General features: G+C 37.3%; 1 protein-coding gene across 2 annotated transcripts in view; it reads left to right on the forward strand.

Moving 5' to 3' along the window:
- Positions 1 to 1,653: 1,653 nt before the first annotated feature.
- The window catches only part of LOC139130849 (receptor tyrosine-protein kinase erbB-2-like), a 232,645-nt gene continuing 211,854 nt past the window's right edge, over positions 1,654 to 22,444 (forward strand). The window contains exons 1-5 of one of the 2 annotated variants that reach the window (XM_070696647.1): positions 1,677 to 1,829; positions 10,544 to 10,608; positions 11,642 to 11,725; positions 13,000 to 13,104; positions 13,686 to 13,811. The gene's annotated coding sequence lies outside the window, so the exon portion shown is untranslated. Of the gene's footprint in view, positions 1,830 to 10,543; positions 10,609 to 11,641; positions 11,726 to 12,999; positions 13,105 to 13,685; positions 13,812 to 22,444 lie in introns of both variants that reach the window. The other variant, XM_070696648.1, reaches the window with a different exon arrangement.

Below are 22,444 nucleotides of genomic sequence, written 5' to 3' on the forward strand. Positions count from 1 at the left end.
AACTCCGGTCTAGGTGCAATTCGTGTACAAAATCTTGAGCTTGAAGATTTGAGTGATGTTAAAGTGAACAATAATACTAAGATAGCTACTAATCATAATAAGGATTATGTCCTTCGTTACAAGGACCGCGAAAAATATTTCGTTTTAGCCGCGGCGCCCCACGAGCATGCTGTAGAATTTTCTGAACTTACAGACATTGATGAAACCGTAATTGACGCCACAAAGGCTTCAAATGATCCTACTCCTTTTGCACTGACATGGAATTCGGCTAGTCGGAAATTCATGCCTTATAATGTACCGCGTAACATCTTAGATATATTGGATAGTGAAATTAGTGGTGGAGTTGCTGAACTGCCAGGAACTCCAAATGTTATTTATTTCGATAGCAATGTTAACAAGTACAAGTTGTTAGATTTTCGTAGTTGGCTTACTCCTACGAATCCATACATTGCACTTCTTGGTATACCGATTCACCTTAAAATTAGTCCTCTTAATACAATAATGAAGGCAGATAATACACTAAGAAGGTGGATAAACGAGGGGGAGAATTATTGCTCGTATACAGCTAGCGGAGTTCCAGTTAGATTATTTTGGGACACAACTTTAAAGAAACTGGGTCTTAAAGTGTCAGTGATGAGGCAGCTGTTCTCACTTTACAGACTGTAAATCAACAGATGACTGATAATATGAAATACTTCAACATGGTACAGTTCTCATTAGATGTGTAAAGTTAGCTACTGGAGATGAATTTGACGATTTGGTTGGATATTATGCTATGAAAACAGATAACAGAACAACTTGTGATATTATCATAAGTATTGATAAAGATCGCAATGAAATGAGTATTGAATGTTTTGTTGGTGGGAATAGAGTAGAGAACGACTTAGGAACTACATTTGTACGTAGAGATAAAAGAGTGAACACTTTAGATATCAGTACCATTCATCTGAAACGACTCATTTTGTTTGAAGTAATGGTCTTCCGACATATTTTAAGTTCAGAGGAAATTACTAAAATTTTATCTATCGGGTGAACAAGTTAACTAGAGTCGCTCAGAAAAAATTCCACAGAAAATGTTTCTGAAAACTGTAGACTTTCAGACCTCTGAAACCACGTGACAAGTTGCTAAGCAACTGGAAGGGTATTGCGAAATTCCTGTAAAGTCCCTACTGGAAACGTCCCGATAGGGGTATTGCGCAACAGTGTTCAAGATCGGAACGGTTACTGTATGGGAGGGGGAGTAAAATCTCGCTCCGATAGGCGTAGGAAAAACAAATTCACACAACCAGAAAACGAGTATATACTTACATCCACCTCCAGAATGGGCACTGGAACGGTGCAGAGCTGCAGCACAGTCAGAATCTATCTAACAAATGAGAGAGAATAGAATATCGTTCCGTTTTGATAGTGGGGGTGAGTCATAGCGCATTGCGCAAGTCTCATTCAGAATGTGACCTGACTCAGCAGGGAATTTCCCTGCTTAGTTCAGAACAATGCAATGCTGCGCCAGCTGTCGCGCGTGAGTTCATATATAGGTCAGGGTCATACTTTAGTTACATGGATGGTTAATTTTTCCTTCGCTCCCTTTAGATAAATGAATAAAATGGGTGTAAATATTCTTATTCATCCCAGTTGGGAATATATACTTACTACTACGTCGCCAGTGTTTTGAATTTTATATGTACTGCGAGGCTCAAGAACAAACAGGTCATATGTGCCGTCCTGAGAACGGCATTGCAGCATTTCGTCATCGATTTTGCGCAAGGCTCAAACATATGCGGACACTTACGTTTGAGACTGAGAGATTTTCGTGACTCACAGCAAAGAAGGTAAGGTGCCATTTTGCGTACACCGGAAGCTGCTATTTTTCTCTTAAGGATAGCTACAGGTTTATCTTACTTTCCCCACCATCGATTAATGCGAGGGGATAGTTTATCCAAATGTGCAATTGTCCAATGTGGAATTATAAATTATTGCATTGTAAGTTGCAACGAGGCCAGCTGTCAGGTGATCCTGCTGTTAGATGAGTTATTAAGACCAGTCCGTATGGGCGAGTTGTAATGTTGAACACTGTCGCATGCATATGCTGTAAAACCTCCGTATTGCGGATGTAAGTCGGCCCATATGAATGAGAGAGAGAGAGAGAGAGAGAGAGAGAGAGAGAGAGAGAGAGAGAGAGAATTGAAACCGTTCCTTTCTCTAATCGACGTCACCACGAGCGAGCTACAAAGCGGCATAGCTTTGGTAGCAAAGCGAGCGAGCGGCAGCAAACAGAGTTTTAACATCATGAATTGCACAAAGAAATGGGATTCCCCATTCAGATACCCGTAATAGACTTCCATTAGCCACGTGAGGACCTATTCTGTGTCCAAAGTACAGAGAGAAAAATCTCTTAGTAGTGTCATTTTGTAGCAAAACAGATTGTCTCCTGTATTGGAAAAGGTGTTGACATTACCGGTCCGTCATGAATTTTAATAGAGAGATTGTGATTTATAGGGTCTATTTATAAGATTAATAATTAACATCGACAACAATGGCGTTATAAAGCACACTCCCCGTTTCCATTATTGTACATTTGTGTATGTAACACGAAGAAACTCCCAAAGCTGTGCTTTCTAGTGATTCAGAATCTGCAGAATATGTAGACTAAATAGTCTGTGTACAAGTTGAACGCGATGTTGAACACGAAAAAGCAAACGACAAAACGTGTGATAATACTGACAAGTGCAAATTCTGTAAATATGCGTCACGAAAACGATAACTTTGGACCTGCTCCAAACACTATGAAAACTGTGGTCAAGATACCAATATTTGGCCGGAGATGGCCGAAGAGCTCTGCACACATTTATAGGGTTGCGTTATAAAAAACTGTGAACTCGCGTGCAACAAGCAGGTTAGTGCATGAAAGTTTCGCTTGAGACGCCTTGCCGAGTTCCTTCTCAATGGGTTCTAACATAGGGATGAATATAGATCTGACGATCCAAGACAGCAAACGATACAGCAACTGTGTGACATACACACTAGAAGTAGAACCACGGTTTTGTGGAGGGGCCGTAATTAGAACTGAACATTTATCTACATTGAAACGTTGGATATATTGTACAGTATAGCAGTCGAAAAATCCAAATTTCGGTCATATGTTTTCACCCTGATGTGACGCAACAAATTAATGACTCAATCGCCACGCCAAACCCGGATGTTCCGCGACGAGAATAGAGGGAAGCCGTTGGGGATGGGGAGGGGGCTAGAACTGCAACAAATCGATATCAAATTGTTTAAGTTGGTGGCGGTCATATCAGTTTGGTAAAGATAAAAATACAATCAAATTTGCAACACACGTGGTAAGGCCGAAAAAAAAAAACTAAATTCATGATATCCCATCAATCCATATAGTAGATCCATGGAGTAAAAAACTAAGATGTCCCCTACATCATGGCACGGCTTTTTGGAGGGATCGTAATCACAGACAAGGTCTGTGTCTGTGGATTGTTAATACTAGAGAAAATGCTTCAGGGTCCTTTTTGTTCTCTAAAAAGTTGCCACAAGCTTTAACTAGGTGTTAATTGTATGTGCAGGGTAACAGAGTGAACGGAACATATACACAAAGGTCTACACAGCATCATGCCTATTGTCACTCTACGAAAAGGCACGATGCTGTGTAGACCTTTGTGTATATTTTCCGTTCACTCTGTTACCCTGCACCACAATAAAGAAAAAACTGTGGACGAACACAGATCACCATACAAAGACTTCGGTAGCAGCAAAGTTTTTATAGGACCAAAGACCACATGTACAATAAAAGAACGACCTCTGCTACTTCTTTGGCGTCTACACACGCGCTACTCCGCTCTTCGTGACATGGCTATTAATACGCCCCCGGCGTAGTCATAGCCGAGCAGTCTTGACTCATACCGGCCGTAGGGCTAATAGCTGACCATCGTGCATCCATTCGGTTGATACCGTGACAGAAAATTACTTTCATAGTAACCTCCGTGGCCTTTATTTTTAGATCACGCTTACGTCAGTCCAGGGAGGTAAAAAGTTTGCTTCTACCTCAGTGCCCCACGGAGCAAGGGGCGGAGCTAGTAACTCTACGCTCTACGGCAAGCACTGTTGAATATCTTTGCCATTGCTCTCTCACTTTGTTTCGAATATCGAATGTTCGAATGACTTTGCTAGGTCTGCATAGTTTCCCTGTTTGATGAGCGTTAGTGTTGTATTTGTAGGGGAATTTGTGAAACCAACCAATTTGTCATGCTCTATTCGGAATCTCAACTGTCTTTCAAAGAGCATTGAATTAGCTCCATGCAGAGAGTAATCTCGATTCGCTGCCCACATACGGGGGTTGTCGACCTGATGAAATAGACAGTTTCCAGATTTCCAATCGATAAAGTATGTGCATAAACAAGAAAAGTAAAATCATGAATTTAATAGACGTGGTTGATATGGCCGATTTGGATAAAATCGGCCATACCTACCACGTCTAAATATTAGTGGGGAAAAGCTGTCATGATGTTTCCCTGAAGAAGTGAATAACGAAGAAACATGTATTAAGTAAAAAATACGTGTATGTATTTGCGTTGAAGACAATAACGCGGTTACATTGAGGGAACTTAGTCGGGTGTTTTCACGGTAACACGTCCGTATAGCTGCGATCGAAAACCACATGACTCAACACAAACATTATTAAGTCACGGTTTTCAGTCTGCAAAGATGATCTAATACTTAAATCATGATATGCTTATTTCCTCATGGAATATGATACGCTAGGCCTACACATATGCTTACTTATGCAGACATTGTGTGAGATATAAGGAAGCAGCACTTGTACTCTTCTGTACTCCTTCTTGCGTTCTCGTAATGGGCACCAGCAATCACTTCAATTCAAATTTTTTCAGAATGCAAAATGATTACACTTTCCTAGGACTTGTCATATATCTAACCGTTGGATTCAATTTGACTTTGACGGGGGCTGTTAAAATTTATGGAGAATCAAGCGATGCAGGTAAAGAGCTACAGTTATCATAGTTATCTTCCTTATTGATCAGGCCTATTAATTTAACAGTTGATATAACAGGCCTTACACCCGCTCTGAGGTCTATGCTACCAATATATCTTCATTTGAAATTCGAGCATAAGTTGCTGCTGGTACTTTCTTCAGCTGAAAATACCCAGAGATGGCTTTTAAACGATGTTGCCACTATCGGTAGGTAAATTGGTTAGTGCGAAACGTTTGATGCTTATTTGACGTTTGCTGTCCTGCAATTGTAAAAAGCAATATTTGTGTCATTAATATCATTTTCAGCTAATAGTAATATAATCCTCATTTCACGTGTTCATCGGTAGAAGATTTCTTTACATCCCTTGAGAAACTTACAGACTTTAGAATTTGTTTTACAGTGTATCATGGCCTATTGTTAAATTTCTATTATAATATCCTTCGCTCGAATCTTGCTATCTGATTGGCTGGAGCTAGGGTTTATATTCTCAGCAAGAGCTCAAAGCGCCATTATTTCAGACAGGTCTACAGCTTTAGGTTGATTTGATTGTTAAATTTTAGTCTGGTGCAGCTCGACGAACTCACCAATGAAGAGCTCGTACAAGCAGCAACGGCGATCAAAAAACAGCATCTATTTTTCAATTTCTTGTTGAGCGTTTTCCAACTAAAATTTAAATGCACATATTATGACAATGCTAAATGTTAGTCTACCGTTAAAATCTGTTTTATTTTCAACAAGTTACATAATTATCAACTTGATGAGGATCTTGCGTCGACTAGATTGTCATGATATATCGAACTAACCATGAATTAAAGTCAGACTTTACTGCTTAATCGCGTTTTTTCGCCTTTACATTTCCTGATAACATATTGGCGAAAGCTGATAGCAATGAGTATTATGAGTTAAGGAGTATTGAAACGCGACGCTATAGGCAGCATTGTGTTCTAAGCGTGATTTTTGAGTCTTAGTATACTTCTTGTTTTGTTCGAAACCGAGAGCTTATTCGTCAAGTTTCGTTATCTCTTAAGAATCGGTGAATGTAAATCACAAATCTATGAAACATTTCTCTAATAATTAATTGTCGAGTAATTCAATACATCTGTTTGCCATGGTTTGCTTGCCGTATAGTTCAAAAATAGTTGTCTCACCCCTCGCATTAAATCCAAAAGTAACGCAACGTGACAGTCGACTCTACAATCTGGTTTTAATTGCCGACAGTTCAGTCACTGGTGAGAATGAATCATTCTTGAGTTCAGTTCTGCACTGTCAGAGAGACAATTTGGAGTCCTACCGAGACTGTCTTATTCACATGTTGTGTAGTAATCGATAACAGCAAGGAGTCTCGATCTGAAATTCATCTGAAATAATGCATGATATTCAACCTCTTGATATTCCACCCCATAATAAAAATCTTTTTCTACTCTATAATCCCTCTAATATTTTCTAAATTTTACCAATCGAAATTAAATAACGTAGCCTCTCCTTTATTTTTAGTCGCTGGCTCCCTCATCCCTCACGGAGTCGTACATGGAACTTCTGCTGACAGTTCGGGACTTGCCTCAGCCAGCAAACCAGCATATTTTACTTGCTTTTGTCAAAATAATGTAATTTATGAACACAAGATGACTTTTGAAAAGATTTTTGTGCGAAATAATCATTAAATTGTCGTGGATTGCTCTATTTATAGAACTTTTAAAAGCCTTTGACGCTGCGAACCACAGCATTTTGTTGTCAAAGCTGGAGTGTGTCATGGTGTCAGGTTATTGCCTTTGGAATGAAAAGAGAACTATTTGACTTCTAAAGTCAGTATTTAAGAGGCGTTGCACCCAACACAGCGTATTTTGCTCAACATTACTCGTTTGCAAAATTTTCGTTCAATTTTGAATAATTTATTTACCCAAGATTAAAATATTGGTTGGGTTTACCTGTTAGCTTGTCAAAACAATCGTAAGTTCTGTGATAAAATAGTTTTAATGTAAATGTATGCAAATCACCTAATTTCCTGCCTGGATTCTCTTTTCTCCAAATTTAAAGTTTTCCACTCTGACTCCACTCAGATTTCGGAAATTTTCACATTATGTTCTTTAATAACAAATAACAAAACGACTATTTTAGGCCATAAAGATGTTACATTTTTAATAAGAGGCATTTTAATTGTTCTAATCATGTTTTTAATCACTTTTTTGAGTGTCAGTCTTTCATGCCTTTTGAAAAATAAGATAGCTTATGCAAAACAAAATAGTTGGGTTTTTTTCTAAATATACTATTGTTTCAACTGAAATATTACATTTCAGAAAATAGTATCAAGTGTTTGACTTAAATTACTTTTTATCATTAATACCAAAATTGAGGTTTTGTTACCCAAAATATAAACCACTTTCATTTTTCGAGTGCATTATTGCCACAATTATAGTAACCTTTAGATTCACTGCTTTTTGAAAATACACTGTATGAAGGGGTTTCCTTGTAATCTTAGACGAGAAATATTCCTTTGAAAAAACTGTTTTTTTGATATGCAGCTCCACCTTGATCAGCAATGTCATGAAGTACATGTCCTGGGGTGATACTCTGGGGTCAGTTTTAGAGTCGATTTTGTTTCTTGTTTAAATCATCGAAATGGTGCACATGCGACAGGTCACTCTGATTCAGGGTTGTATTCTCAATGATGAGTACAGAAACACGTGATGCAAGTGAAAATGAGACTGGAGAAGCTGGCAGTTGTAATTTTGAGACTTAGCGATGTAGTACCTCCGTTTATACAAACCAATGCTGTGACATTGTTATTCTACAGACTTGCAGATCTTGGTGTTATACGGTAAACTAGCTACAAAGGAAATGGCTCTACTTGTCTCTTAGAAAAAGTATTTTTAGCATCCATAACCCACACGTTTAAGTCTGTTTGTTTTTAGCATTTAATGTTACCGCACAAAACTGGGATGTTTTATTATCATTACTAATGTGGGATTTTGCCAATGGAGGCGTATGTGACGATTTATTTGACAAAAAAATAGGCATATTCCGGTTATCAGCTCAGATTACATTTAAATCTGTCTACGCGGTTAAGTTAAGTGGACAAAATCTGAAATGTATGGCCCTTGCTATTATAATGTGCTGGTAATTAAAAGATTACACCCCTTGTTCCAACTGAAACAGATATCGGTTAAGTACCGTGGATGAAAACGACAATTCTCCACGCTGTGTAAATATATCCGCGCTGTGTAAAAATCTCCACGGTAGTTCAGGTTTGTCTTGGTAATAGCCCCGATATAAAAACACTAACATTGCTCAGTAGCGTAACTATTGTAGCGGTTCATTTAGTGATATAAAAGACAATTAAAATTCACAACAAATGGCAAAAGATCACTTATTAATTTCCCATAGGCCACCACAGGATTATTGAGCTCAAATTTCATATTTAAATCATTCAGCGGCACGAATCCTCTTGACAGGCGATAGATCAATGTCAGCTTGACTGCCGAAGAATTTTTCTTACACGCAAGTCGAAGTCCATGGAAATTTAGATTAAGTGATGAAAATGGCGCCCTCAGTGTTTTTTTTTGACAAAATTCAGGCTCATTGGTATTATTTCCATGGGCCGTATAACTCCTTATATTACTACAGAATGTCACAGCCGTCATTTACAACAGTCTACATTTTGATTCAAGGAGAAAAAATATTTTAACAAAATTCGTCAAATTAAAGTCCGAACCAAACAAGCACCTGTGCAGTTATCAAAGTTTAAAGGTCCACACTATTTTCGCCTGTACTATCTCCGGGCAACAACCCGGAAGTGAATTAGTGGCCTTGTGTAAATGGCCCATACATACTTCAGGCCCTCTTCTTATGCAATGGCATGTGAGCAGCTTTGCGTTTCCTTTGGCGACGATTAAATTGTCATGAAACTTGAACACTCATGCAACGATTTTCTTGCACAGAAATGTGATTAAATATAACCGCAACTATGCCTAAATAGTAGCATATCTTGAGATATCGCACCAAAACACATTCACACAAACGTATTTATACCAAGAAACGTACTCACGCGACGACACAAACTTTATAGTAATTGCATTTTATTGTCTGGGACCAGAGGGCCAGTCTGAAATATGTAACAACATTCAGCGATGGCTTCAGCAAATGATCAGTGTCAATCAGATTATGATGTCCTTATCAATTACAGTAAAATCATGAAAATGTAGCCGTTGGGATAGACTTTGAATGTCACTGCTACGTTCAAAAGGAGGAAAATATATAGATCATCTAATGCAGTCGGGATCACCTAATATTCACTTTGATAGAACACATTAATATTTTAAATTTTAAAGAAGCAATCTTGAAATGATATGTCAAGTGTTATAATTGTAAAAAAAAATGAAGTATCATCAAACAATATTGGTTCTTGCCATGATCACACTATGTATGAATGAAGAAGAAGCGTTTTGTAAAAAGCGAAACCCCAATAAAATGACGTGATTATTGGAAACAATTTCTGCTTCGCGTTCAATCCTTTCAAGTTTTTATAGCTGCATTTGTTTAAAGGTTGAGCAGAATGTACCATAAAACTGCGGGCCGCTCGTAAATAGTACGAACCTCTACATTTTACTTATACTGACCTTGTGTTAGAATGAACGCGAACATAAAGGGTCTTGTTTGAAATATGCCCGCCCGTTAAAAATAGTAAAATTTAAACGTTGCCGGAAAAATATATTCATGTCGAAAATTTGGAAAGAAATTTAGCATTTTATTCTCCATTGCATCTTGTTCTTGCATGTTTCATCGACATGATCTTTATACAGACTTGAGTCGTCAGTTATTCTGTCCTAAAATCTTAAACATTTATACGAAATTGGGGACACTCGTTTCAAGTTCATTACACTGTCAATCAATTGTACTCATTGCGAATGAAAACATCACAGAGTTTGTAAAGGGACTGGAAAAATCCGATTAATTTTAGTTTAATTGAGAATTACTTTGTTTAAACGTTTAAAATTTTTAGGACAGAATCTTGGTCTTGGGATCAATCACCTGCTGAAATATATATAGATATCGCATCCAAGCAAGAAGATGCAGGGTGTCAAACGCAAATCTCAGCTATGTAAACAGATTTATACAACAGCTTACGATCATTAAGAAAATTATATTCGACGAATAATGTGATATTTGAAATAATTTGTCCAATGCTTTGTTGAACTGAAGTATCATGTAAGTGGAGCGGAAGCTTAAGTGTGAGTATCTGAACTATGATTATCTTTTGACAAATTGAGTGCATCTTGTTGGTGTGTACGTCAAACTTTACCGAAGACTAATGAACCGCTTATTTTGACATGATTCTTTTGTAAATTACGATTATAATACACATCTGCGTGTTTGCCAATACCATGGCAAGTTGCCAATGTACAAACGGGTCAAAGTCAAAGATTTGCATTCGTCGATCTAAATAGACTAGATTTTTGTCGAAAATGCTATTTAATCATTTAAAACTAACTCTTACACGACGTGCTTCACATAATGAAATCTCTTTTTTTCATGGTTATCTTTTTCAGATACTGATAAAAACATAACACTGTGCGATGTGGAAGTTCGGCAGTCCTCTGTGAACATTCAAGAGGTACATGTATATAGCAAAGCATACTAATTGATAAGTGAAAAGCCGACTGCCACTGGTATTGGTCATGTTGTTAATTGGCATTTCAATGATCGGTCATGTACTTGATGGGTTGATTGATTGCCTAAAGTAGTATTCGCCTTAAGAGTGAAAAGACTTAAAGTTTTGCCAAACCTTTCCTTGATGAAACCTTCAACCATTCGCTTACTAAATCAAGAATAAAAATCATTGGTCGCAGTTCGAAGTTTGGTACAGGAGAAACAAAGTTCCTAATCTTTACTGATGTTTGAAATTCAAAATGGTCGCAATCAATATGTTATCTCTATAATAACAAAAATGATTTTCGAAAAGGTACACTGATTTTTTCTCCTACAAGAGCTTTAGAACGATCAAGTGGTGGATCAGGAAAGAGTTGTAAATATTTAAGAATCCGAAAATCTTTCCCGAGGTGCATTTTACGTCGGTAAATGGAGTTCGACACCTAAAGAAGCATTAAACGGACCTCATGTTGTATCACAGGTTCCACATTTATGCTTACGTGAAAGATATTACCCCTAAGCTCATTATCTTTGAGCCAAATAGCGGCGTTTCAAACACGCTTCTAGGGAATTTTTACAGACAATCTTCAAAATTCACAGTATACGGACATCTGCTTAAAAATCATCAACAAATACATTTTATTTTAGAAACACACTTCTGTTAAGCAAGCTACGTAACATTTCACTTAAAATATGGTGGGCTACCCAAGATGCTTCCGAAATTTCCCAAAAGAAAGATTGATAGATCGATAAGTTCTTAGTATATTGCTTAATGATCTCTCTCTCTGGCAGTTCTTCATCCAGAGTTCTGACCATGTTCAGGGTAGCCAAATGTTACTCCTCCGAGGGTTTTCTTTTAAGCAACAAGCTTGATGATGTTGTTTCACAGGTTTTATAATTAATAAACACACTTTAGACAAAATATTCCATTACCTTAAGAATTGCTCATGTTTTTCGTAACGGTGAAATTAATCAGCTTGAATTTCTTCTTGGTTCAGGACGCCAGTATAGGGGAGATTGTGTTTGAAGATAGTAGTGGAGAAGGAGGTCGTCGCACTTTATTTTTTGAGGAAATAAGTGAGGTAAGGATATCTTTTATGCAATACTCTTTGCAACATTTTCAAAAAGGAACAGGTTCCTCATTGAGATTGCTCAATACTCAAGAATATATGAATTCGTTATTTTTTGTGTCATTTAATCGTGTTAACATGCACTTAGGATCACACTTCGATAAAGTCGATATTGGTTTTTCGTTGCCGGTCAGTTTATCATATAATTGCATATCGTTTGCGATATTTTGCCAATGCTCTCAACGTTTATCGAAGTGACGAATACTTATCATAGTTACATTGATGAATTAAAAATTCCTTTGACTGATCATCGAAAAAAGCGTATTCTCCTTTGTTTATTTGTTTTTTTTGAACGTGATATCACGTCCGACAAACGAAAATACAATATATCACAAAAAGATAGGATCATCTTGTTACTGCTTCTGATATACACAGAATAAGGGCAGGTACTAGGTAGGAAAGTTATTAACTCTGTTACGGAGATCAAAGTGATCAAGTGTAGGTGTGCTGGCTAAAAGTTACTAAAAGTTACCAGAGCCGTTATTGATTGACACGCACTGACGTAAGAACAGAGGTAGAACGTTGAATATACATTATCCCATGTTTAATTAATCATATATATGTGTATTCTCATTTGAATTAACTTGCTAATATTTTTGTCATATAAATTAAACATCGAAAATACATTATCCCATGTTTAATTAATCATATGTGTATGCTCATTTGAATTAACTTGCTAATATTTTTGTCATATAAATTAAACATCGAAAATACATTATCCCATGTTTAATTAATCATATGTGTATGCTCATTTGAATTAACTTGCTAATATTTTTGTCATATAAATCAAAGGTAAGCTATTCATGGGAATAGACTACCCTCACTGTTGTTGAGGTCCATCGCTGTTTGTCGTGAAATTAGTAAGGTGTTGGTCGATGTTCTTAAGTAATTGTCATGATCAAAATAATGTCACGTTATCCTGTTGTCAAAAAAAGCCAATTTTGTCGAAGAAAAAACGTGAACTCAGATCCTTCACAGTATCCTAATGGCCTAAGGTCTTGCATGAGAAGTATGCCTCAACACTGCGTAGCACAGAAAGTTCGGCAATAGCACTTTCAGAGCTTTAAATCATAAGGGTTATGTGATTATAGAGGAAATACCAACTATCAGAACACAAAGTTATCAAATTTGAGTCTTAATATTGCGGTCGCCAAATTGTCATTAACAGGCCTTTCTCGAGGCCATGCAAAACACGATGATCAATCGTTTATGTCACTTTGTTACAGGAGGGCACCTTCAGGTTTGATGCTAACAATAGCACAATCTTTCTGGCAAGGTACTTAGATTATGATGTCCGCCATGTTTATGATTTGCTTTTGTCGACGACAAAGGTATGTGCAGAGATAAGAGTCATGGACACATGTCTACTTCAGCATTTGATTACTTGATTTTAATTGAGAACTGAATAGGCATGTTTATGAGTTAGGTTTACCTGAGTAATTATAGCAAGTTCGAATGATTTATAACTGTCAGCTGAGCTGCATCAGTAACGGTCGAAAGACAAGACGTGTAACCAAAATGAGACGAATGATCGTATGACACAATTTATTAAGTATAATTTACTTTACCAACAGAATATTAGTTCGAATGAAGCTTTCACATTAAAATGGGTGCAAACAGAAATTACAGTTTAACCGGCCGGGAATGTGAATTACATGCACCTTTTAACAATTTTCTTAATGTGGAACGATTTGCTGGAATGATACAATGATGTAGTACATAAAAAGCAAAAGCTAAATCTATCTATCTATCTATCTATCTATCTATCTATCTATCTATCTAAATGCATTTTATATATTACCGATCCATCAACACTTAATGCGTATGTAAGTAAGCAATATTTCGTTCGAACCATATGTTACAGTAGTTTTAACGCGAAGCATGATTCATTTTTCTTAATTGTTGCTCATAGATACTCAATGGGAAGACAGTGGTTTGCCCTGTCTTCAATATCACAGTCATTGTAAACGACATTGCAGGATGGCCACCTTACTTCAACGAATCGTGCACATTGCCTACAAGAAAGGCTGACAAATACGTAAGTTTATCCTTAGAATAAGCTTATTTCTATGCAGTCACATAACACATAAAATCATTTTGTGCGAATGGTTCAGGAAGAGAGTACATTAAGTACAGTGTTGCGTGTTTACGCATGAACGTCTACGTCTTCGCAAGAGCGAGTCTAATGAATTTATTAGTCCCCACGGACACCGTCCGGGGGGACTTATAGGTTTGGTCATGTCCGTGCGTGCGTGTGTCCGTCCCTGCGTCCGTCCGTTCACGCAGATATCTCATAGCTGCCCAAGTCAATTTCTTTCAAACTTTGCAAAAGAATAGTACCCTGCCTCATACAGATGCACGTCGATTTGTTTCACAATGCGATCAAATTTGGCCGTGTTAGAGGACTTTTTAGTTCACTCTCCATAGACTCCCATGTATAAGGTAGCTGTCCATAGACTCCCATGTATAAGGCCAAGAAAAATATAAATTTAGTTTCTCATCGTATTCATATGGCAAAAAGGATGCAGTGACAGAGTTTTTAGTCCCCACAAATAAAGTCCAGGGGGCTTATAGACATGTGACATGGGACATGTCCGTCCGTGAGTCCATCCATGAGTCCTTCCCTTTACGCAGATATCTAAGACATTTTGACAAAATGTCATGTGACCTTTGACCTCAAATATACATATTTGTCCATAACTCAGTAACCACAAGTGCTACACCCTTCATGTATGGTATGATGGGACACCTTATGACGCCACATATTGTACCTCATTAATTATGCGCATATCTAATTTTGAGCGAGCCAATAGAGCTAGAGGTCTGATTTTTGGTATATAGGGTTAACTTAGCAATACAATTTTTTTTGACAAAATGTCACGTGACCTCAATGACCTTTGACCTCAAATATACATATTTGTCCATAACTCAGTAACCACAAGTGCTACACCCTTCATATATGGTATGATGGGACACCTTATGACGCCACATATTGTACCTCATTAATTATGCGCATATCTAATTTTGAGCGAGCCAATAGAGCTAGAGGTCTGATTTTTGGCATAAAGGGATTAATTAGCAATACATTTTTTTTCAAAATGTCACGTGACCTTGATGACCTTTGACCTTGATTATACATATATGTGCATAACTCAGTAACAACAAGTTCTATACGCTTCAATTTTGATAGGATATTAGACCTTAAGATGTCACATCTTGTACCTCATTTATTATGCACATATGTATTTCTTGGCTGGCCAATACAGCTAGAGGTCTGATCTTTTTTCCCGATTTAGAACCATAACTTAGACATGCCTCTTGTTATAAACTGGGAAAAATATACATAAACCTATGTGCCCATAGATCTGAACATATACACTCCAGTGATACTTCTCAATGACCACATTTCCCTGCCCCATCAAGACTAATACTCCTATTACAAGTGGGAACTATGTCATTCTCAATGACTTGTTCATGTATAGAGCTATAATGCTCAGGCATATCTCAACCGATTTTATTCAAAGTTGGTACAAGGACATAATCTATGTCATACATATGTACGTCGATTTGTTTCATGATATGTTCCAATATGGTTGCATGGCAGCCATTTTGCTACAATTTTTTCATGTCCTTAGTCAAAACTGGGCACGTCTCCACCGATTTTATTCACCAATTTTATTCAAACTTAGTACAAGGACATTGACCTATGTCATACATATGCACATTTATTAATTAGTTTTTTGATATAATCCAATATTGCCGCCTGTCGTCATTTTTTAACGATTTTTTCATGTCCGGAACCATAAATCAGACATGTATCAAGCAAATTTATTCAAAGTTGGTACAAGGACATTGACTTATTTATACATATGTATGTCGATTGGTTTCACGAGATGGTCCAATATAGCCACATGGTAGCAATTTTGTTATGGTTGTTTCATGTCGAGAGCCATAACTCTGGCAAGTCTAAACTGATCTTATTCAAAGTTGGTACATGGACATTGACTTATGTCATACATATACGTGTTGATTTTTAAACAGTAAGATCAAATATCGATATCGCGCATGGCGGTGATTTTGTTACAATTTTCTAATGTACAGAGCCATAACTCAGACATATTTCCACCAGTATCATTCAAAGTTGGTACAAGGACATTGACCTATATCATACATATGCTCGTCAATTTGTTTCACGTCATGTAGCAGTAACATGTCAATTATTGAAGTTTCGTAAGTAGGCTGATATGTCAAGAATACTGTATCAAATTCACGAAACTTTGTACAAGTGTTAAGCTCACATGGCTTTAACATTGAAAAAGACATTTATCAGTGTCATTTTAATTAATTTGTAATTGCATAAGTAATGAACTTTCCTAATTACAGTGATATAGCCACACATTAATACAACGTCAAATTTTATGAAACTTGATACAGATGTTGATCTCATAGTGTTGTAAATACTGTATCAAACTTCATGAAATATGGTACCAGTGATAATCTGTTAAGTGTTAGGATTGTATGCAAAATGTTTTGCAATATCCTGTTGATTAATTCCTAGTTGACTCATTTTATGATTTTTAGGATGGTGGCCTACATTGGTTTTATGTTTTCATCACCATGGAACTCATTCTTGGCCATTTGAGCGCCATCTGTATCAAAGTATTTTTATCACAGATCTAATTAATGAAGAGGACTATCCTCTCTGAGGACATGTAATCAAAGTACCCATTAACAAGTGGGGACTGTGTCATCAACGATGACTTGTATTTTATGCAAATGCGAAGGGATGATTCGGATCCGTAAAAAAATAATTTCAGAATAACAAAAGATACTGCAGTCAATGCCATGTTTAATTATGCCGAATTGTGTATGGCGTGATTTAAAATTAGAGTCTTGCACTTATTTCGTAAAAAGAAAATGCCATACAAGAATTAAGTACACAAAACCGATAGCAAACAAGCACACAAATCAATACCATCGTGGCACTGAGGAAACCAGAAAGAGTGTGATGGCCTGAATTCGTTCACTCCTTATGGGCAGAAGAAAAAAAGTGAAAAGTCATTCTGAACGCTCTAAAATTGCTTATATCTAGGCCAGTGGTAGCATTTATTATCCAATGTAAATGACCTATTAGTTTAAGACAAAAACTCTAACATCAATGTCAGTTCATGCTATTAGACTCAAGAAAAATTGTACATGCAGAGAAAAACAGCAATGACGAATTACATTTTTCTACGGCCGCAGGATAAAATGGCTTAAAATGCAAAAGATGACAAACGCAATGAAAGATCTATACGATAGCAATAAAGAATGAATGGAACTCTTTGACATCGAAAACATACACTGCCCCTCTTTCATAACACAAAACAATATGTGCTCACTCTCTTTCAAACAGAAATTTTACTTTTTCTAGAGTGAGAGCAAATTTCCGGACTTCATATAATTTGTTAGTCCGTACTGAAAATACAGTACATTTTTGATCGGGTTCGAACTCACAACATACGACACCCAGTCACCTAGCTGAGAAGCACAGAAAAAACCGCTCGGCTAAATCCCCACTCTCGAAAAAAGAGCCTTTCAATAACTAAGTTGTTCAGATTTTTCTGACTGCAACCCCTCCACACGCTGTACAGTTCATGAAGTACTCACACTCGTACACTCACTATCACTCATCGCACACAAACTTTATAGAAGTTTGGAATACATCGCTTAAACTGAAAACATCTTCCATTCAAGCTTAAGCGTTACGTTTATGAACTAGTGAACATCGTTTCCTTCCTGGTAGGTTTTATCCTTACCATGTCCAAAGTCACAGTTTTCGTACATATATATATTCACGCATTTGCTGAAGAATTAATTGTCACTGCAATCTGACGATGAACTTGACAATGCTAAGTTGAGAAGACTTTCCATTGTCTTTCACTAGCATTGACAAGGCAGTAAAGAGTTCAGTACACATGACGACATCGGCTATCTTAAATTCATATTCATAATAGTTTTTAGAATGACTCATCGGCCATCTTGAGTTTATCCTGTGAGAATATTTCTCACATTTTTCGCAAATGATTTGCTCTGGTACTCAAAATTGTAACGTCTTTGGTGTTGTTATGTATTGAAAAAATACGTCTTTTTATAAAGTCATGTCCGACTTCTAGTTCTCGAATTCAATTATTTGAGAAAAGCGTCTACCATATTTCTTCCCTTACATGTTGAACTATCTTCAAGTTGATTGACTTTTGTTAACTTTTCTGTTTTTCATGCATTTCATTCTCAGTTCTACAGACACCACCGTATGGCGCAGAAATTCGCCTATTCAATACTGCGGTTCGCTATTCAGTACTGCAGTTCGCCTATGCTATACTTGAGTGCCGGAATGATATTATTCAACTGTAAAATGAAATACTCTATGTTAAATGTCATTATGGTATACTGACACGATGGGATACTTCAACAATTTTAGCCAATGACTCAGTTATAACATGCGAAGTCTTGCTTCCTGATCATAAACGACGCAATCTAATTGTATGTGTAAGACTGGAAAAAGATAGGTTAAAATAAACAGCTGTCTGGCTTTTATAGTATGTGGTTACACATTTTAGCGAGATGAAGCAATGCCAAAGATGGCGGCTGATTTGAAGGAAAAGGGTCGCTCAGAGAGTTAAATTGAAGTTTCAGCGTAAATTATGACTGTCGTGCAATTGGGTTGTGTTGATGGTATCGTTTATGACAAGAAAGCAAGACACTTGTGGCATTTCCGTGAGGTAGATTCAACGCCTGTTTGATCGTTTCGGTGCACAGCTGATCTGCTGTGCAAAATTTCAGCGTTTTCTATAGACTAGGAATTATAGCTCTACAAGCCGGCAACACATCGAACATCACAGCAAAAAGCGGGCTCACGGCCCGTGGGCAACAATTTGTGCAGCTCATCGGACTCTCATTGCTGTCCGCCATCGTTCAAAAATACTAAAATAACCAATACATCGTGGGTATTCTTTACTCCCTAGGTTACTTAAAACTAATTTTCGCCATTACAAGGTTGTCGTATGGGGGCGTACATAAAGATGTCATTCTCGTAATGTAAGTTTTTATATAGTCAGTGTGTGTAAACATCAAGTCATCGGTGTGCGACATGTTATAATTGGATTATTGCATAACATAATTTAAGTATCGCACCATATATGTAATACATAATAATAGAGTATTTCATTTTGTAATTGAATCATATCATTCCGGCACTACAGCATTGCATTGAAGAACTGCAGTACTGTATAGACAAATATTGGCAGGCATTCTACGCCGCAGACCGTTGACAGGATAGGTCTCTCAAACATTCTTTGAATGTTCATTAGACCTTAACAGTCCAGACATACCATTGCGTTTGCGTTCCTTATCGAGAGATGGGTAGACAAAGTTCGGTTGTCCAACACCTCCAAGTATACGAAACGTGCATACAATATTGAAAACTATTGAAAGAATCCCAATGAAGTAGCTTAAAATGTAGTCTCCATAATAACGGACACAAGTGATACGGACGTAGAAAGCAAAGTTATTAGTAAAATGAGTCACATACATTACATTAATACCTTCACCTTGACGATTACACAATAAAAATGCATAAAACGTTTTCTTTTCTCAGTATGGCAATCAGAACATTGTCTTTTCATTGAGAGGGTTTAAATGTCATCATCACCATTGATATAACGAGACAAAACAACCCATAGCAAATTGGTTCTCGTACAATTGGTCTGGTTTAGGAAAAGGTGTTTGTAAAAAACACGACTTGAACGAATTTGGGATAATTAGATCTCCATATTTTTCAAGTTTCTCAATAGTGTTAGGTGCCCAAATTATTTCCAATCATGTTAAAATAAATAACACTATTATGACTCTCCCTCTCTGTCAGGACAAATAGTATTTCATTGTCGGTACAACATGGAAAGATCACTCTGGAGGTAGAACAATGGAACAACCAGAAAAATCAATCTGACGGACATAATAAGGGTACATTCAAGGGTAAAATGGTTCATTCTCGACAAGGAATATTTCTTATCGATCGTTTCCCCTAAGCTTCTGAGCCTCCTTTCAAAACTCCATATACCCCATAATAATTCTTTCCCCATTCTAGAAAGTAACACATTAGAAGTACGTCATTGATTTCTACTATGACAGCTTTTCCCCACATAGATTTTGACATGGTAAGTATGGCCTAATTGGGGCAGATCGGCCATACTCACCACGTCTATTAAAATTCATGAGTTTACTTTTTTGTTTACGCACACACTTTATCGATTGGAAATCTGAGGAATGGCTATTACATCAGATTGACAACCCCAAAACATGGGCAGCGAATGAAGCTTTGCATGGAGCTATCTCCATTCTCTTTGTAAGACAGTTGCGATTCGGAATAAAGCAAATTTCCCTGCAATTAAAACACTGACATTTATTTATTTATGGTGATACCATCGTATTTCTCTTTCCCGGGTCGATAGCTCTGCTGGTGGACAGAATTGTCCCCGAGGCTATCTTCCGCCCGGTGTAAAGCGTTGTATTCATTGCTTCGCTTCGATATAGTTTGTGTGAGATGTATGATAGCGTGTGTGCTAGCGTGAGTGCTTCACGAACTCTACGGCGAGTGGAGAGGGCGCAGTCAAAATTGTAACATCCTTAGCTCGGTTATTGAACCAATCTTTTTAGGATTGGGGATTTAGTCGAGCGGTTTGTCTGTTGTCCTCTGCGCTAGGTGATTGGGTGCCGTGCGTTGTGGGTTCGAGTCCCGGTTGATACCATCGTATTTATCAAACAGGGAAAACTATGCAGACCTAGTCAAAGCCGTTTGTAATGACATTTGAAATACTGTGAACATGCAATGACCAAGATATTCCACGATGCTTGCCGTATAGCATGGAGGAACTAGCTCCGCTCCTGGCTCCATGACTAACCATGGAGGTATAAGAGAACCTTTTTACCTCCTTGGACTGACGTACGCGTGACCTAAGAATTAAGCTATGGAGGTTACTATTCATACAAGTAATTTTCTTTCACGGTCTCAACCGATGCGCGATGGTCAGCTATTAGCTCTACCGCCGATATGAGTAGAGTGCTCGGCTATGACTATGTCGTAGCCGCATTATAGCCCAGCCACGCAAGGAGGAGTAGCGCGTGAGTAGAAGTCAAAGAAATAGCTGAGGCCCTTCTTTTATTGTACATATGGTCTTTGGTCCCTGCAAACTTTGCAGCCATCTAAGTCTGTGTATGTCTGTGTATAGTGATTTGTGTTCGTCCACAGTGTTTCCCTCTATTGTGGTGCACGGTAACATAGTGAACGGAACACGTACACAGAGGTCCACACAGCGGAATCGTACCTATGGTGCATCAGAAAAGCATGACATTTTTTTCTCTAAAGAGAGGGATTGAATGCATACAATTATAACCTAGTTAAAGCTTGTGGCAACTTTTTTAGAGAACATAAACGGACCCTGAAGCATTTCCTCTAGTATTAACAATCCATGTGCACAGACCTTGTAAGTGATGTAGGGGATGTAACCTCCATAAATGTAATAATCCCTACAAATGTAATATCAACCACAATTGTAATAAAATCAACCACAAATGTAATAAAACAGTCAACCATTAATGTAGCAACCCGCAACCAGAAATGTAATAAACAAATTAACCATATAAATGTAATAAAACTCAACCATAAATGTAATAAACTTGAACTTGCATATATGTGATCATTTGTTTATCGATGCCCTAAAAATAATAACTTTAATAAGACTAGTGTAATGTTATTTCATACTTTCCTGAAACTAGGTTTCCTTTCCGAAAAACAAAAAAGAATACTTTGAGAACACTATCAGAAAACGGCGAGGTACTGATCAAACCGTTAGATAATGGAAGTGGAACAGCAGTTCCAGACACTGATAATTACATAATAAGGAAGCGTCAAAATAGCTCGTCAACCTGTGATACCACACAAAGTTTATGACAGATGACTCAGAACAAATAACAGAAAAATATAAAACCTTATAACAGAAACTTCCGACACAAAACATGTTGACGAGAACATATATCTATATTTCGAGCTAGTAAAAAAACAATACGAACACTACCTTGAACACAGTGGAACAAAATTAGACACCCTGGCATCCCTAGTGAAGGAAAAAACTTGAAGTGGGACAACATAGGAATACAGACAATCTATCGATTATTCCACACAATTTATCCACAGAAGACGAATTTGAGGCGACTGATAAAAAAAGTACGGCAATTTTCGAAAAGACAGTGTTAAAGGATCATAGTGTTATACAGTCATCCCCACTCTGGAGGAGAGACTGCACTGACGTTCAGATTACAGTTGTGTCTCGCCATGGCCAATCAGTTCTGTACACAAAACAGGGAAACGTAAAATACACTTTCAAATATACAAAACACACTAAGCGCACACAATTAAGAAATGAATAATGTGTGTAGTTGCTTTCCTTTTTACATAGATCAATATTTAAGGGCGAATTCCTCAATTGCAACGACAAAATAGATTTATTACATTTACAGTTGACAAGTATTACATTCGTGGGTGATTTTTTTATTACATTTAAGGTTACCATTTATTACAATTGTGGTTGGGTTGTTTATTTCATTTATGGTTGATTTTTGTTACATTTATGGGTG

The sequence above is a fragment of the Ptychodera flava genome, chromosome 4 (assembly GCF_041260155.1).
Source record: "Ptychodera flava strain L36383 chromosome 4, AS_Pfla_20210202, whole genome shotgun sequence".
NCBI classification, from domain to species: Eukaryota; Metazoa; Hemichordata; class Enteropneusta; family Ptychoderidae; genus Ptychodera; species Ptychodera flava.